The sequence below is a fragment of the Plectrocnemia conspersa genome, unplaced genomic scaffold, assembly GCF_051122295.1.
Source record: "Plectrocnemia conspersa isolate PC_06_02 unplaced genomic scaffold, ASM5112229v1 ptg000012l, whole genome shotgun sequence".
In the NCBI taxonomy this organism is placed as follows: domain Eukaryota; kingdom Metazoa; phylum Arthropoda; class Insecta; order Trichoptera; family Polycentropodidae; genus Plectrocnemia; species Plectrocnemia conspersa.
This window is the reverse complement of record NW_028277176.1, coordinates 12,960,001-12,976,865: the sequence shown is the minus strand read 5'-3', so window position 1 is coordinate 12,976,865 and position 16,865 is coordinate 12,960,001. Positions and strand designations below refer to the sequence as shown.

The window sequence follows — 16,865 nt, the reverse complement described above, 5'->3', positions numbered from 1 at the left end:
CTTAGATTCATAGATACCATTAATATTTTAACTTTAATATCCGTCAATAAAATCCCCCAATGCCAAACACATTTCCACTTTATCTATGAGCATTCAATGAAATACGAGATCAGATTTTTGGCAACCGCTCGTTAACTCACGTTGTTTCCGCGTTAAAGTTGCCAAATACCTGGAAATTGCGTTATTCGCAGGATAAGTATTTTTTCTGGAAATAATGTATCGGTAACGTAAATGTCCTTATTTGGTAATGGAAAAAGTCGGATTCAATGTACATATATTTACTAGTTGAAAAATACAATATGAGAAAATCGATAGCACTGTACAACACGATTTATTCAACAAAGATAAGATAACTTAATTTATATGTAGATTATCTTTCTTGAAAGTATTTTTACATAATTTTTCAACACGCTTGCTTTTATAAAGTACAAAGAAAATAATGACTTTGGTTTATAGCATCACTTACAATTTATTCACAGTTGTATTCTTCAACATATTGACAATAGACGATATTTTATATTAAATTATTTTGATTAGGTGTTTTAGACCCTTACTTTTTACTTATATACTGCAATGACAAAGGTAATGCGGAACATTTGGATTATATAATAAGTTGTGAGCAATAGGATTACAAGGACGGAATAGTGCAGTTCGTAACGTCTCACACTAGTAGCTCTGAGGTTACGAGCTCGAGCCCCGGCAGCGGCACTCGAATTTTTATATACAAAAAATGAAGTAACATCTATTGATTATAAGTTATATTACACATAATCTATGGTATATATATATTTATATATATATATATATATATATATATATATATATATATATATATATATATATATATATATATATATATATATATATATATATATATATATATATATATATATATATATATATATATATATATATATATATATATATATATATATATATATATATATATATATATATATATATATATATATATATATATATATATATATATATATATATATATATATATATATATATATATATATATATATATATATATATATATATATATATATATGATATATATTTAGGTGATTTGAAACTAAGTTTAGGTGCAATTTATCGTTTGTAAAACACGACAAACAATATTTATTCCTATAATATAGTGGAGCATATCCTTTTTAAAATTTTTCTGTATAGCTCAAGGTTCGCCAATGGCCTTTGCACTCGAGATCTTCGTAAATACTACTATGATGTAGGTGTTGGTAGCTTCCATCTACTATTTCGCGCCACCCTATATAATATAATGGTTGGCCAAGACGTCGACCGCAAAACCATTTCAGGTAGCCTGCGGGAGTAAGGCTATCTAATATTTTTTAAAAGGTAAAAAAATATTATACAAATATGCGATACCAATTCGTAGTATATATGTTTTTAAAGTTAAAATTATTATGTTATTACAATATTCTGGCCGTACACAATTTGTACAATAATTTATAAATATATATGGCTCTGCATCGTAAAGCATGCAGCTCGTTTCAAGATTTAAATTCACTCCAAGTGTCTCAAAGGTGACCACTTGGAGTGACCATTGAAGTGGAAAGACTACTTTGGTGCCTAAGTTTCAATTTCTATTTTGTCAGCTTGATGGTCTGACTACGGAAGTGTGATCACAATTTTTACGGTTTTAAATTGCGAATATAAAAAAATATCTCCGTACTTTTTATTTAAAAACAAACATTTTTACAATTATCAAATTTCATAAAAACAAATTTTTACATAAACACTGCATGGTTTTGGGTAGAGTGTAGGTTTAAGTATAAAAAAGCGATTTTAAACCTCAGGCGGAATTCTTTTGCAGTTGACAAGAAAAAAATTTGTCGCAAATTCCTTCATTAAAAGTACTTGTGCGGTTAGTTATGACCCAAATGTATGTATCATAAAATTATTACAAAAATATATATTTTATATTTTCTACAATGGAATTTTAAATATATTCAAAAATAAGTCGGAAACCATTCTTAAAGAATAAGACGAACTTTATCACAAGCACTCGTTAAAAGTAAATAAAACGAATTGTTTTTATATATATATGACTTTCGAAGAACTACTTTTTTCCTATCGCATATTTGAGAATATCAAAATGCACTTAAAAATTAACTCGGTACCAATACAAATACAAAGAAATGCGCTGCATAAAGCAATAATATGTAGCTATAAGTATCTGGACCCTCATACCCAAATCACATCATTGCCAAATATATAGATTTTTAAATTATAGCTTTATTGTAAAATATTATTTTTACAAGTTTAATTGGCAAAAATAAATAATCTGTTTTTGCCCCTAATTATCGAAAAGAAAGAACAAGGGACTTTCCATAACTCTAAAAAAGCGAAAACGGCGCACTACGGTAGTTTTTTCAGTCAGAATGCATACCACTCAGTTTCTGACTTTAAACAGACAAGCTAAGCTGAGCGCGTACAAAGCGGAGCTAAGCCGAGTATCGACCGAGATGACGTCTTCCCCATAAACAGCCGCTTTCACTTCAATGATCTAGTCTAAATAAAAAGTAGTCCGGAATCCAAGATTCTAACTTGATATTGATAAAACTAAGCTTTTTAAAAATAAAATGGCAAGCTAGGAGTAACAAAAAAAAAAACACTACTATAAGTAGATATAGTAGTTTCAAAAATTATTAATAAATATATTTTTTTTGAAAAGTGAAGTAGTTGATTAGTAAAATATTTAAAATTTCTACGCTGCGTTACTAACTGTATTGCATTTTTTAGCGTAAAAATTTTGCTATATATATATATATCAAAATATATATATATTAGAAATTTTTATAATAAAAATTTGCGTCTGCTGCGGAGACTCGAACCCGTTGTCTGGCTTACCAGTTTAGACCTTACAGACGCTATTCCGATTTTGTATAAAAATGTTAATTGCTTTTTAACTAGTTTAACGATAAATAATGGGTTTTTCAAGTTGAGGTTCGGATTATTAGTGTCGCGATTATATTTTTATCGAAATTTGTACAAAACATAATTTTCTATTCATAGATTAATAAAATCATGAAGATACAACATAAATGTATTATTGTATATATTTCCACTAGCTTAGAGTGTATGTATATTTTACAAAATTCATGCATATATTTAAAAGTAACACACAAGTGTTTTCACAACTTTTTTATATTCGTAGCTAAAGTGTTAAATTAAAATTCAACTTAATTTGTAGTCCATTAGCCTAAAAAGGTTACTGATCCTTATGTATAAGTAAGACAATTTTCACATAAATGCCCGGGTTTAAGTCGTCCGCGTTTGGATGACGTATTTATAACAATAGAATTAGATAGATATTGTAATATAAAAAAGCAAGATTTTTACTTGTTATATTATATGTATTTTTATCGCAAAAGTACAATTACTTAGTATAATTAAGCAGTGGAGAATAAACTAGTAAAGCGAAAATAATTTTATAATGTTAAGATCAAATTAAATTTAGAAACGATAAATGTTAGACACGAATGGCTAAAAATATGCTTTACTGTTTACTGGAGCACATAACCTAATATATAATATAAATAAAGCAACTACTACTGACATATTTAAAAAAAAAATTCTCGGGATAGATTCGAAAATATTTTCTATAGATTTTCATTTAGAAATTACTACATGAAAAAAAATGTATTATTTATTTATTTTGCTGCATTAAATCCAGTTGTAAGATTAATTACAATTGAGTTAATTTTTTTAAAACCAGTGTTAAAACTAAAAAGTTATTATTACATGCAGAAATTTCAAAATACTATGGCCCTTGATTCTATCCAAAGGTATAAATGAACATAGGATTAAAAAATATCTCTCCATAGAGCAATACAGATTTTGAAGTGCCTACAAGAAATGAACTTGGGCTGTATTGTAACATTCGGCACATAATGAAATCTTACATTTGCAGCTAAAGAAATTACTTATTGAATATCGGTTATAATATACATATTAATATGTTCTAAAGCTTAGATATTTTTTATATTAAGGAAGGAGGGCTTATAAATTATTTTTTATCCCCCCAGTAAAAATTTAAATTTCTGCCATTGATTTTAGCGCAAAACACATAAACGCTGCGTAAATTCGCAGGATGAGTCTCCGTTTCCAGGACGAGTGTATCGGTGACAACGGGGCGTTCGTTTCTCCCCGTGCCCTGCCTGGTGCAAAGTACTATTTTCATTCTACAGTGGGCCAACCGACCGAGTTAAGTTAGTACTCCGCAAGCACTCGGCCAGAGCTCACGCGCCTGCCACGCGACTTGCAGCAAACTACCTATGCGATATAATTTACACAATTTTAAAAATAAATTTACAGTATCGCTAAAAAGTTTCGGACTCACTTAGCTAAAGTTTTACGCATAATAAATAAATATAAAAAACTTTATTTGACTATAAAAATAATTATTTTAATCTTTCGTTATGATAGAGTTCAAGAACATAAGACTTTCAGGAAATCCCATACGCATAGGTGAGTTTTTGTGTTGCCTTTTCCTTTAATACATATATAGATATAAAGTTGCTAGATTAATTTGTCTGTAATTCGTTTTTGTTGTTTGTAACTTTTGGTTCGTACGATGAACGTTCCTTGGGCAATTACAAACTTTTTCCTACACGCCTATAAAGTTATCGGAAATGTGTTTTAATCATCATAATAATATAACCCATAATTACAAAAGTCCTCATATAATATATTTCCTAGATCTAAGCATTTTTTCTAAATACCAGTGAAACATTAATTTTGTGTTCTTTCGTATTTATATATACATACATATATAAATGCTTTTATTAAATTTACTTATCTGGAATTCTTTCCTTAACGTAATTTCCTCTGTTGCAGCATTTCAAAAAATCTTTATTTTATGGGAAAATTCGTAACATTAATCGTAACAGGAAATTTATTATCAAGGAGAAAGTCTCATCAGTGTTAAAATCAGGATGCTTTAAAAAATGTAATTAAGTCATGAGAATTTAATTTTTTATTTGATTCAATTGTATTTTATATACTGATAAAAAAAGACGTAGTGCTTAAATATATACTTAAAAAATGGAACCTTCTGATTTATTAGAATACTAATTACACATACTAAGATAAATTAAATTAGTATAATGCAGCTCTTTCGAGAATCGGAATAAGATATTTTTCGAGTTACTGTTAAACATCAGTCATTTTTGAATACAAACTAGATATAATATGTATATTTTAGATTTTAATACCATGCAATTGTACATTAATCTCAACTTTCTGATTTATGTTATTGAATTAAAAATTGAATAATAACCCATTTTGTTCTTATTGAAACTTTTTTCTAAACGTTTAAATTTCGCAAGTACTTCGTTTTTCAGAATAAAAATTTAGTCATAGCCGTATTACAAAATAAATCTAAGACTCCTGACGATTTTGTTACATAAATCAAAAGTTATATTATTGCTCAAATTACATAATATATAATATAAATAAAAAAAGTTTATTTTAATATCAATTATTCCCATATACGTATACTACTGTATGTTTAAATATAAATTATTTAAAACGTCGAATTATTTTACTAGTACTATAGAAATCGGTCATGATTAAATTTTCGTTAGATGAAAAAGTTTTATTTTGCAAGCGATTTTAAGAATTTAGATCTAATTAAGCAATTTAATACAGTTTGTTTCGGATAAAAGCCAAGTGATTGATTTAATAGCTATTTATATATTATTCTCGCTAGATTTATAAGAAATATTTTTTAATATATAAATAATTCTTGAATAATTAAAACACTATCGTTGCCATTTTTTGTATTTACATAGGTTAACCAAAAGAGTGAATTACAATTTAAATACTCATAAATTCACTGTAAATATTAAATGCTACAGAAAAATATTTTTAATGAAATTTGCGCTACAAAAATATATGATAAAAAAGTATTATCATATTAGCAATTATTGATTTTATCAAACTATTATATATACAAGATATTAAACAACAATTTTACAAAACATCTATTATGTATAATATACAAGATAACAAAGATTTATAACCACACTGCTTATTAAATTTAATTATTATGCTATCATATTCAAATTTATATAAAAGCATAATAAATATTTTAACCAGACACTAGTATTTTTTGACAATATAGCAATACAAATTTATATTAAGTTCAACATTAAATTATTTAATATTAATGACTTTAATAAAAAATAAGTAAAACATAATTTAGGTTGATCAGTAATGCCTATTTATATTTATTTTAATTATAACCAATAATCTTAAATATATATTTATTGTAAGTATTTTATTGCAACATGACAGGCATAAGCCCAATGTGTTACAACAAAGTGAACACAATCAACAACTATTACATAAGTAGTGAGACTGAAATTAATGTCTCTAAATCATTGATATATGTTTTATTCTTTATATATTATTTAATTTTATTGATGTATTACGAAATGAATCTGTAAAATTAGAAAAATATAGGAAAACCTAATCTGTGACGATCGATCAGAAATATATTTATATAACAATATATAAATATCGATCGATCATAAATACAATTATTTAATAATTATATAATAATATATATTTTTTTATCGCTAATTTTGATTTAAAAACTACTGAGGTAGATATGGGATTAGAACTCATGTCTTTTAGGAATTAGTCAAGTAATATTTTTTTTGATAAATGTGTGCATATTTTCATGTGGTATATAAAATTTCCTAAATAATCAATAAAAATATTAAAAGTGAAGATTTAAAAAAGTGTAGCTTAAGAGAAAAAATACCACATGCCGAAAGATATTTTTGGCGAAACGTTGTGGACTTAAAAAAATCTTAAAGCAGTGAAAATTTGGTTTTCATTTTAAACCGGAGTAGGAAATAAACCCAAACTTAATGATATACTTATTTATTATAAAAAAACATCAAGAACACAAATTTATGTATTTTTTACCATTAAAATTACATTTTATTAGCAATTGAGGACAATTAATTTTAATAAATTTCCATTATCACTCAAAATATTCTCTTTTCGCACCCATTCGTGCAATGCACACATATTACATTTTTGTTAAACGAAGAATCTGCCTAAGTTAAATTTATTGAGATATCCCTTCGAGATCAACTGTCACTCACTTTCTTTGTAGCTAACGTTTAGATTTATACGCAGCATTCGTTCGCAATCGTTGGCTTGCGAAACCTTTTGGGAATGTAGATGTATTCGGGGAATAGGCAAGATAAAAAGGGAGAGCTGTATGATTTATTCAGATGTGGTGTCATAATATAATACATTAGATTGGACTCGTTGAGTTTGAAAACTCACTAGATCGCAATTTCTTTGTAAATTTAGTCAATTATGTAATATATATATATATATATATATATATATTTGACATCTCGGAATTCATCGTGACTTTCTTTCTATATTTTGGTTGCGATGCTCCAGCCATGGTCACGAATTATCCGTATGTATATATATATATATATATATACACAAAAAAATGTGGAAACTCTTGATAATGCTGGGACAATCTTGTGTATTTTATTAATAATTTTTAGTCTCGTTGAATATATCTAAAAATAAATATGTTAAAATATTAAATTAATATACCAATCTCACCAATTCGAGACTTATAATAATAAGTCCTCAATTCATATTGTAATAATCCCAATGCTAATGTTATTGTTAAACCATTATTTGTTACAATACATTAGCGGTTTTTGAAATTCAACGATTCATATACGCCGTTCTTATTGTTGATACAAATATCATGTTTTTACGATATGATAATACCTTTTCAGATTATAGCCTATTATACATATATGTATATTTGTATATTGCATCATTGTATTTCTGATCTGATAAGCTGAACAAACAGGCGTAAAACTACGTCAGAGGTGTTTGTTAAAATAACAGTAGGAAGGTTCAAGTGTCAAGATTGTTTTGTGTGTTAAAAATACGCTAAGGTAACGTTAAAATGTAAATTTTAACAAGATAATATTATATAAAAATAAAGTTATTGCGCTCGTGTAAGCTAATGATTGAAATTTGATATTTTTTAAACTTAAGACAAATTTTATTTATATTCGCACCCAATCGGAGAACATGTAGCCTAAAATGTAAGCCTTATTATCAAATCATAATTAACCTAGTATATTTATATAGCAACAAATATTTATATACTCGAACGGACACAAATAATCGACCATTATTCTGACAATTGGAAATAGGAATGAATTCTGTTTCGACAATGTCAATTAATTAAAACTGTATTTTATATACAACATATAGTGGATTTTACTCTCAAATTGTGAATGATTTATTTTATTTATTTATAAAATAAATATTTTAAAATTATTTAATGAACGACCTGTATATTTCAGTAATTAACAAACTATGACCAGCAGTTTATTGCTGGTCGTTAGTAGTATTAGAATAATCGTTCTACGAAATTAAGTTTCTTATAAAATATTCTTATAATAGTAACTTCGCACACGTATGACTTATTTGTCACTTTTACTCTTGCGTGCTACCTAAGGTCTCAAACGAAATTAACATCTTTGAAAAACATTAAATATAACGTTATAAGACCTAACATGATTTTGCTACGTAGTTGGAATCAAACATTTAGTATTCCATGATAAAATTTACGAGAAAAATATTTTTAGCTATTGTCAGTTTTTTTTTGTTAAATTTCTACACGTCATTTGATACATATTAAAAAAATATTTTAATATGTTTTATATAAATTCTTATTCAGTTACTTTAAAAAGCTGTAAATAGTATATGATTTATAGCTTTCGATATTTACTAAGTCGAGAATATTGTCGATCATCACAAAAGTAATTTAACGATCGCTTCAACGAGAATGGGTCCAGAGTTGCTGTGTGGCAATTTATTCAATGTCGTCTTTGGACCCACTTTTCGACAAACGATTTTCCGATAAGTACGAAGAAAAACCTTTCTTTTGTCGCCGATTAAATTCGTCTTGTGACCCCTAAGAAAAATATATGGAATACGCAACGACGCGTCAGTGATATATTATAGTAGGTACCTTACAGACTTTTTAAAGGAAAACACGTTAAAGTATACAGAACGCTTGAAAATGGAATACGTCTCTTGGTAAACAAGTTTTAATGAATAGAAAACTATGTATTTCGCTACGAATGAGTTACCAGACAACGAAAATGTCACGAGACCACTAATGAAGCTTGTTTGTCTTTTGATATGTTTAAATGACTTTTGAGGCTATAAGATATCATATTTTATGTAAATGAAATTTTAGGTAAATGATTTTTAATTAAAAAATATTTTAATTTCCCTTAAATACTGTTGTGAATATAGACAACTTTCTATGAATAACTTTTAATCAAAACTTTTTATTTTGGTTTGTATCTGTATGTTGGAAGTTTGTAACTTGTGCAACATACCTACAACTATACATATGTACATGTCTTTTAAGCAGCACAGAAACAATTAATGAGTTCCGTGTCGTTAAATCAGGCTAATAAGACGACCGAAAGAAAATTCTCATAATGAACAGTGCCCCATAAAGTTTATCCAAAAGTTCTGGCATTAAGGGTAATCCTTTAATCCAGCAAGAATATTATGACAATATTGCCTTTGACCTAAACCAAACCTTTAAACATTTATGATGGTTATATTTGTATGTATATGTCATAAAAAATATCTAAAATAATGTAAAGCCATTATGCTAGAAATTGTTTTATGAAAAATTTATTATTTATAGTCTAATGTCAAAACTATTTAAAAATTTAATGCACTTTTATAAAATCAATTTAAAAAATATTGTAAGAAAATAGCATCTACAGACAGCTAAGATGTGCCACACAACTCATAGCAGTGAAGTGTATAAATATAGATAAAGCCTCTTTCATTGCGAGATGATTTAATTATTGAATGTAGAATTTCTGAAATATATATATATATATATATATATATATATATATATATATATATATATATATATATATATATATATATGTGGTTGAATGCGTTTTCGCATTTCTCAGATCTGAACAACCACATGCTGGGCTTTGCCCACACCGGATGTTCATATTCTCAATTTTCCCCTGAGGATGGCCGGGCGAATCTGGCCGAAACGTAGGGACCATGATTCCACACGGAATCAAAAAAGTACGCGGAGTAATCCGACTCCTAGAAATATTAACCATATATATATATATATATATATATATATATATATATATATATATATATATATATATATATATATATATATATATATATATATATATATATATATATATATATATATATATATATATATATATATATAAATAACTCAATATGCGGTTAATATTGCTATATTAAAATTATAAAAAAACATTTTGAAAAATATAAATTATATTTATTATTGAATTTTAAAAGAACAACTATTAAAAATAAGCGCAAATTTGATTAAAGTTGCGCGAATTCATTAAAAAAATATTTTTAAATAATCTTTGCAATTTTCCCTAGTTGATTTTAAAAAATCATGAATTTAAGCGATATATTTAAAAAAAAAATATTTCTCAAAGATTAGTGACGGGTTTTGCGTTTTTTCTGGAGAAAAATCTTCGCATTAAGAAGTCTTAATAAACAGAAATGACGGTTGTCAACTTTCAGATATATATATATATATATATATATATATATATATATATATATATATATATATATATATATATATATATATATATATATATATATATATATATATATATATATATATATATATATATATATATATATATATATATATATATATATATATATATATATATATATATATATATATATATATATCTGACTTGTTTGAGAGACTATTTATTTTCATCTCAGACAATAAAATGAAAATGTTGTTTATGGAAAAGCATTAAAATTTTAATTTATGTAATATATTGATGTACAATAATAATAAAAATAATTCTAGTTTTAATTTAAATTTTTAATTACAGAGAATCCGATTAACGACAGATTTTTTCACTAGTATATAATAAGACATGAGATAAAATATATACATTTACATGTAAATTCACATATTTATACGGAATTATTTACAATTATTAAAGTAATATATTTTTTTATCTAAAATAGTTAAACCTAATAGCTTGGCGTACCAATAAACAAAATGGTGACCCCCGACGTGATTAAAACACGCTTGTCATGTAGTCAAAAATCAGGAAGGTTTTAATAAAAAAAATTTTCGAACGCATTAGAATAATCAATAAAGCAATTCACAAATAATTATTGATTAATAATTTGTAGCACATGAATATGTAGTGACTCAATTTTCACGTAAGCAAAAAAAAACGTTTAGACCATATTAAACTCAATTATTACCGTTTTATATGAACCTTAAACACTTAATATTGAGCAAAAATTTTTTTTATATACTCGAAGTATTTTGTATTTATGGCAAATACGATATATAATTTGACCGATACAGAAAAAAAGTTTTCCCTCTCTTTTTTAACACGTACTCATTTTATTTTGCCAGCTCAAGACATATGGCGTGTGTTTGTTATTCTTTCGGTTCGTGACTGTTTTTTCAAAAGGATAATTCTTCCCAAAACACTGAGGACAGCAATCCGCGGGCGACTTTTGTTCCCCAGTGATTACCGGGATTAAACCCGTAACTCTTCTGCGAGTACCAGTTGAATTAAATACAAAATGTTTTTTTTTTATATTCTAACCGCTCTTTTCTATTCGATTTTGTATCTGACTACAAATAGACCGAGTGTTGTAAAAAAGTTCTTTGGTAAACGAACGCGGCGTTTCGAATTAATTTAATTATATTGTAATTAAACGCACGGAATATTTCGTGCTTTGGAATTTTCAGCACGGATTAATATAATATTATTTGAACGTGCGATATGTGCTTAATTTGTAATTATATTTTAATTTGAGTTTCTCTCCCCATTGTATGTATACTTGACGAATAATATGTAAGTTAAATTTAATTGATTTTCTCTATTCACGTCACAATTCGATTCGCATTAAAAATTTAGGCGTAGTTTTTTACTTTTACAGATGTAAAATGACACGCATATGTGCTTTTAATCTTTAGCATTATGTGGGAGGAAAATACATGTGGGTTTTGTGATATACCGAATTATATACGAATTGTAATATTTACTTTATATCGCATTTAATTATTCGACTGATATCTATAAAATTAGTAATCGCTAAAATTCGGCATTTGTTAAATACACTTATTTATAAAATACCTCCTGAAAGATTTTTTATTCTTTGTAGGATTTATAATAAAACATATTTATAAATTATTACATAAATAGCTATATTACTAATATATATGTAATTATATACGTATTATTTTTAGATTTTGGTAACCCCTGCATTTTGATCACTGTTATATCATATCATTTAGCAATGATAATGGATGATATTTTTTTTAAATAATATATTTACTATGAGTACTTAAGGGTGTTTCGGATAGTGCGTTAGAGACATTGCGACATACAACTAACCACAAGAGAAGCACTCATATTTCTGTCATTACCTATCACCTTGTTCTTGTGACTTTTTAATTGTTATGGCAAAGGCAAGGCTGATTAAAAATCTTATCTGCTTGCTGCAAATAAGCAAATCATAAGATAACGTTAAATGGCGTTTCAATTAGCTCTGAAATTTGCTGCATATTTACACTCTATTTGCGTTAACACAGTCAGTTCGAGAGCTATCCAAGTGTCTTAAACTGAATGCGCTAAAATATATATTCACAAATAGCTAAGAGCCAAGTTAAATATGTAGAAACAATAAACAACAATGCTGATTTTATGACCCGGTCGGTCATAAAACGCCACCTTATAGATAAAAATATTTTTGGCCCGGCCCAAAAATTTGGCCAGTTTCTTAGAATCGGAATCAAAGTTACGCCAGATGTTCTTCATTGTTTGTTTGAGTCGAACACGTGCTAAAATATGGGAGAGGGGCGGCAAAGTTAAGGATCGCCCCGGGAGGTACAAATCCTTGCTATGCCACTGGCTCAATGTAATTAGTAATGGAATGAAGAGAAACAGCCCGAGCAAACTACCTAGCGGGACTCTTGCTGGAATTTTACGCGGTATCGAGAGTTCGTTAAAAAGTGAAACAACATTGCTTTGAACTTATAGGTAAACGTGTATAATATATTCAAAGACTTTCTATTTGTAAAATGCTTTTTTATTATCTAGTATTGTTAATCTTGTACATTTTTTCATCTCTGAAATTTGAAAAAAATGTATTTATTAAGCCTGTTAAATTGATTAAATTAAATTAAACAATAAAAGTTTAATTTTTCAAAGAATGCAAAAAAAAAATATAAAATAGTTTTTATTTGCTAATAAATAATATAAAAAATATTTTTAATGTTAAAATTGTCGCAAGAATAATAAAAAATCTTTTAAAAGTTCAAATAAAAAAATATTGATAAAAAAACTGACATTATTATCGGGTGATCTGATGTAAAGAATTAAAAAAAGTCCCAAATTTGGACCTTGAAAATGGGAAATCAAGGTAATTATAATAAATGTCGCTTTACCTAATCTCTCGTTGATTGACAAAATTCAGATTAGCGTGTTTTGGCATGATTTAAAACTATTGTATAATGTATGAAATATAATCTAATTTGATTTTTTTACTATAAAGATTTAATCACCTGATTTACATACATGTAAATTTTCGCGATGATATCTGGCATTATTTTTTTCAGAGCGTACATACGTAATAATAATGGCTAATATGATTCGTAGTTTAAAAATACTTTCGTGGTTACGTAATTCCTAGTTGTATAATAAAAGCTTCAGTTTTTATATTTGTTAATTTTGTGCATTAGTATAATATGACGAACTTTTTATACATTATAGAATATTAGACTATGTTTCAATAAAAATATTTTAACGTTAAAATATATTTTGCATCTGATTAAACTAACTTTTTAGGATTTAGAGTATTTGCCGATTTTTTTTTCATATCTATTAGTTCTCAATTTAATTTAAAAAGTCATTCTTAAGATTTTTAAGAGACTGTTTTAAACCCGAGATCATATAAAGGTGCATTGTCAGAACATATAAAACCCAATTTTGTCTTCCATTAGTCAGCAGATCGAACGATCAGCTTTTATGGTATTAAACAGTGGCTTACAAAAAATAGATTAGTTTGAATGCACATATAACTGGCGATACTAAAAAAGAATAGCAGTAAGCTGCATTGAGCTCTATTAATACTTTCAATAAATTTAAGTCCTTTTAGTTTAATTTTAATATGTGAATGAGATCAGGCATTTTAATGCTAGATGAAAAAAAATGCTTTTTCTCAAAGTGATTGTAAATCTCATTTTCACTATTTTGGTATATTTTATAAATACTAATATATAAATTTATAGTTAAGAAATACACACTACCTTCAATTTGGTGACACAACTATTAAACAATAAATGTAATACCATTCTTTCGCGTCTCAGTTATTAATCTCGTTATTTTTCTCGCCTCTTTCTGATTACATTCAATCTGTAAAATGTCTATACATTGTTGTTTTCTAATCTAGATAAAAGGTTGTGCGGTTTTACGTAAGATTAAGCCGTAATGGAAATGCATATTAAATTCAAGCACTTCGCATTGCCTAATGCATCCGGTAGTTAACAAGGCAATTAACCGGCCGGGCAATAAGCAGGGTCAAACCGTGGATTAAATATTTAAAGCAATAAATAATAAGGACGCGTTTACAAAATGCTAATTAAAGGTCAACGGCTATGTCTCAATGATTTTGACTATAATATAAAATATAAACTAATGCACGATTAGCTCTTTCCTGTACTATTATTTTTCAACATATAGATACTATTAAAGATTATCGTTTAGAGTATATTTATGTGAAACTACATAACATAAAATTATTCTCAATAATTTTGTCTTTGACAACTTTTGTATAAAATTATTATAACAATATATTTAAGTTAATATTCTATTAATTGAAAAATCAATACCCTCCGTACATGAAAAGAATATAAATTAACCATGCTTTTTATGTTCATTACTCATAGAAAGTAAATTTAATTTTTAATTAATAACTTAATTTAAAAAGTCCTAACTTAATTATTGTATTTTATAAAAGCAGACGTTATTTTTTATTAAATTACTTTTACACATAGACATACATATGAACGTTAAAATCACACATCAACATACTCTTTTACAGGATTTTCTTTGTTTCCCTTCTTTTGCATTTTACTTTTACGTTTTAGAAATTTACCATTTTAATAACTGTCGAAACGAAAGACAATCGTTTTTGGACCAGATATGTATCGACATCTACAAAGAGTTAAAGGAGGGTGGGGTAGAAATTAAATAAAAGTATATTCGTGGAAAATTGAGGTTGAGTGTTAGAAAGGTAGTTAGAATTTTTTCGGGTTTTAAGATAGAAGGGGTGTGACTTTGCAGCCAAAAAAGACACCGAAAAACAGTTTATTTGATTGTATATATAAAATACTATATATATATATATATATTTAGAAATGGTGTCGAAATATCTGGTCTTCAAAGTCGGATAGTCTTTGTTGTAGTGTCGGTGAAATATTGTCTGCTGTGTGATGAATTTTTATGATTACACAGGACAATTTTTGATGTGTCTAGTGCTAGGAGTACTTGGAGTGGTTTATCAGGAAGCGTTTTTCTCTGTTTGCTTCTCTATCGCAAATGCCCGTCTGCCCGTTTTTCTCCAGCAAATCTCAGATAAGAATATTGGTGAGCCAATTGCATTGCTTTTTAGATCCACCAACGAAAAATGTATACGCTTCAGAAGTGAAACTGCCAAGTGGCAACTTTCGGCGATTGTTAGCAAAAGGGTAAACATAACGATAGTATTTTTGCGCAGGGTATAAATAATTGTCTATCGCGCAGCTATTTACGATACTTTTGAGTCATTACAAGTGAAGAACGTCTCAAGACAAATGTGTTAAAATGTTGTCCGTGAAAATTTAACAATTATTAACGCAAATGTTTAATCCCGAGCTCTCTATTATATTATTAGGCCTTACATTCAAGACAAGTTATTATAATATAATTTTTTATTTGTTCAAAATGGTCGCTAGAATAAGCCTAAAGTTAATTGTGCAGGTGATTGGAACCCCAACATTTTTTTCCCAAATGCCGGCTCTCTAACTCTGCGTGACTGTGAGTTACACTGTCGTTTATGGGACTGTCCAAATGTCAACCCTTTTATCTCGTTTTATGATTATAACTGAATTTAAATTATTGTAGGAAATAACTCAATATCAACGTTAGCAGTTTTTAAAAAATGCTAATATTTAGGGGCAGTAAATGACAAATCCCTGAGATATGCCAAGAAATATGGAAGTGCGCTTCTTTCTTCGCCGTAGCTTACAACTATTGCTATCTCTGGCTCTGGTTAGAAGAAAGGATATATCGAAAAAACTCGAAAATATATGATATGTCACCGAATTATGAAGCTGCCTTTAGTGTTTTCAAGAAACATTGTGTTGTTTGGCGAACGGTCACCACAAAATCAATAATCGTTTATGTGGTTTAAGAGTTATCTTATCTGTACAATATATGAAACTTTTTAGAAGCCAATATCAAACATATAGGGAGACAAAACCATTAATTTAGTTTTGGATTTATTAATTTCAGATTCATACTGTGATATATCATTATATGATTAGAGTGAGTTACGATGTCAATATCATCTGCATATTATATTTTAGATTATATTAAAAATTTACTAATGTTATTGAAAAATATTGTATGTAGTAAGAGCTCAGCTTAAAAAAATGTTATTGATTTTAAAATCTGCAAATATTTATAGATTTT

At 27.2% G+C, this 16,865-nt stretch overlaps 1 protein-coding gene across 3 annotated transcripts in view; it reads left to right on the top strand.

Annotated features, from left to right (window-relative positions):
- The first annotated feature begins 4,235 nt into the window (after positions 1-4,235).
- The window catches only part of LOC148228257 (allatostatin-A receptor-like), a 213,660-nt gene continuing 201,030 nt past the window's right edge, over positions 4,236-16,865 (top strand). For all 3 annotated transcript variants that reach the window (XM_088200087.1, XM_088200089.1, XM_088200088.1), the window contains exon 1: positions 4,236-4,497. The gene's annotated coding sequence lies outside the window, so the exon portion shown is untranslated. The remainder of the gene's footprint in view (positions 4,498-16,865) is intronic.